Consider the following 3,461-nt stretch of genomic DNA (forward strand, 5'->3'; position numbering starts at 1 on the left):
GGAGCCGTGGCTGCTGCACACTTGTCCGCTTTGATCGCCAAGTGCTGAGTGAAACTCAACTTCGGTGTGAGAGTTACTCCAAGGTAGCAAAAGCTGCCTACTAGTTCTATTTTTGACTTCTTCAATGATATTCTCCCGTCGTCCTTGGTGTAAGATCCGCCGTTGCTGAATCTCATCACTTTCGCTTTCTCCGTATTGATTTCGACTCAATATTCGTCGCTCCATTCTATCGCCCTTCTTATGTACGATTGTAGGCGCTGTCTGTCATTCGCAAGGATTACCAGGTCGTCGGCAAAGAAGGCGAACTTGGCCTCTTTTCTCCTCAGGATATCCGCCGATTTCGACGCTCATAGTACGAAAAGGAATGGGCTAGCGGGGTCTCCTTGTGTGAGTCCGTGGTTTTATCATATTTCCCGGTCTACGACGTGGACTCCCGTTCTTGTAAATTGCCGTCCTCGAGGCGACCGTTGAATAGGCGCGTGAGTATCGGGATTGTGGTAAAGGGATGGGCTTAGAGGTGCTCGTAGCAGATTCCGTCCGGGCCGGTTGCTTTACGCTTCTTTTTACATTGGAGTAATGCGTGAACTTCTTCGTTAGTGAAAGGCAATTCTTCGTCGTCGTCGCCCAGTAGTATACCATGGTAGATCATTCCACTCCGCTGTTCCTCTCATCGAAAGTCAAGCCCATCGGTAACACTCGTGATTGAGCTATCACGGAGAGGGAGGCGGCATGAGCAGCGAGATGTACCATCTCCGGACGACGCATTAGGAATGGTGAAGACGGCGAATCGCCATCAACACCCCATCCGGTCATAATCAGCATCATTCTCTTCGGCAACGTACCGAGCTTGGAAGGCCCCGGATCGGGCTCGGATGAAAGGCTAGTCAAGACATCAAGAAGTTAAGAGGTTCAAGGACTCAGCCTCCCAACCGGATCGCCGCAGACCGCGCGAGACGGAGATCCTGGAGAAAATTCCCCGCCATTGGAATTGATAGTTCTGCTACACTCATGTCTCATCATCAACGCTGACTCGATAGGATTTCGTCGATCCACGTCTGAACGAGTGAGAGTAGAGTCGGCGACGGTGGTGCTCTTGATTCACTTTACTTCCCGCTCGGTATCGGGTGAATGCTTCCGCAGCACTTCGCGGGGACACAGTTCGCGCCAAAGGATTTGCCGAATGATGTCGATTTCCGAGGCCTCGATTCAGGGGCGAAATGACTCAGCGCTCGTCGCGTCAGTACGGACGCTATCAAAATTCGTTGCGACTGAGCGTGACTTACTAGAGCTCCCAGATTCGCTGGACGAGCCACAGAAACGCTATAGACTCCTCATTAAGATCAGAGGTCAGGAAAGTCGGTGCGAGGGCTGTCTTTTTTCGGGATTTGCGTACAGAACGGAGGAAGGTCCCGAAAGAAAGCAGGATTATCCTCTGCAAGAGAGAGGGGCCTGGCTGAAACTTAGGACCCGACTGGTCATGCAAACCGTTGAAAGGGTACGCCGTGTGCATGATCTATCCGTCAAGCGGAAATCCCGGAGTTATGGGCGTCTGCTTCTCCAGCCAGGTAGGCATCGCTGAGCTCGATGCTTCCGAGACGAGTCCTGAGCAGGGCAGAGATTTATGTGCGACTGCATATGAACGTGATTTGCACGCTTTGCGGGACTCCCTTCCCGATATGTTCAATTTACTCTCCTTATCAGTACCTATTAGGCTTTGCAACCGCGGTGATTAACCGCGATTGCGTTTCTTCTCCAACATGGGACTCATGGGACACAGCGACTAACCGCGGTTTTTCATGAAACATGCGGTTTTTATGCAAAGCCTAGTACCCTATCGCATTTAATGAATTTTGTGAACTCAAGAGTGACTCCTCGGTCATTCTCATTAGGACCGATCCATAGCTCTTTTTGAATGCTTTCACACAAGGAAGAGCCCGGATCATATTTTGCATGCACAATTCGTGTTTGTTCCACAATCCATTCTGCATATAAATCCTAGCCCCAATGATAGAACCTACGATGGAGTGACCCGAACGGACCTGAGGAGCTTCGCGCTCGGGAGCCGCAACTCAAGGAACGGCAAACTCGAGGTCGACACTTCGTGGCTCACAGCAGCCGACGGGCTCTGGGATAAACTTCTTTCCGCGGGGCGCAAAGTCGACTCTCGAAAGCTGCTATGAGACAGAGAAGATATGTGTAAAATTCTACGGTTCATAAACGTCATCCTAATTCAAGATCAGCTTCACCGCTCCTGCGTTTCCGCTCCTTGACGCTGGCGTTTTTGTGCGTGATGAGGGGGCGTGCATGTGTGCTGCGGGGACTCTTCTCTCCGCGTTGAAACGAGAGGAGAGGGGCGGTGCCGGTTTCCAGTGGAGGAACGCCGATGTCTTCAGGGGCTCGCGAAAGCCAGGACACGACCGATAGCCTCTGAGCTACCACCTATTGATATCAATCCTGTTTATAAGGAGAGACTCCTTGTCTGATACCGAGAAATCTCCCCCCAATCAGATCCAAGGGAATCGTGGAGAATCATTGGGAGCTGGGGAGGTCAGATTCTGTCGCGACTCGGTGTATCATTCAGAGGTTGGAGGTGTTCTGCTGTAGTTTCACAAGGGTGCCACGTGCGTAAGCTTTGGGACGCCCGAAATCCTGGTCCTGTCGATCCCTCGCGCTCACTCGTGCGGCTGGCGTCCGTGAGGGTACATGTGTATCCAGGGTTCTCTGCGGAAGCGATAAACTTTCGATAGAGTTTCAGCCTAGTACGGGAAGACAAACGATCTCAAGAGCCCCCCGATGAAGCCCGAGCACCGGTCAACCTCGCATTGATTCCGTCCCTCATGTCGAGAATTCCAGCCCACGATCCTGTTCGTAACACATTACCTATATGTCTTCCGAGAACGAGGCACGCTGTATTGGTTCCGTCTGGCGCGCTCGCCGAAGTTTCCCGTGCTATTCAACCAGTAGTCGCCCGCGTGATGTTGAGGCGGCGCACGTCGGCGCAGACCACTGCTGGACTCGAGAATGAGCCAAGATCTCCGTCGGGGCCCGGGAGGACTTTCCTCAGCTCCGAATTCTACACTCATCCGTCTATAGTTCCCATGATGCGATCTCTGATGGTGCAACTCTCGCGCATATACGACCCACAATCAGCATTCTTTGCGACAGCCGCCGGCGCCGCGAGGAATAGACCGTCGCCCGTCGCCGATCGACGGAATTCGGGAACTCTGACCGCGCGCGAGCGATTCCCCGCACGGGAACGACCAGACAGCGCAAAAGTATCGCTTCCCGCTCCAGGATCCCGCGCGGAGCAGCAAGCGGGATCAGGCAGCTACGGAGCTCGATTTGAGTCGATGCCTCTCGCCGGGCATCGGAAGTTTCGGGCCCCTCGAGCGACCTCTCTTTCGGCGCCACCCCTGCTTCAATGCCCATGCTGTTCCCCGGAAGCCCAGAACAGCTCTGTG

This window comes from Galendromus occidentalis, unplaced genomic scaffold (assembly GCF_000255335.2).
Source record: "Galendromus occidentalis unplaced genomic scaffold, Mocc_1.1 scf7180000075543, whole genome shotgun sequence".
NCBI classification, from domain to species: Eukaryota; Metazoa; Arthropoda; class Arachnida; order Mesostigmata; family Phytoseiidae; genus Galendromus; species Galendromus occidentalis.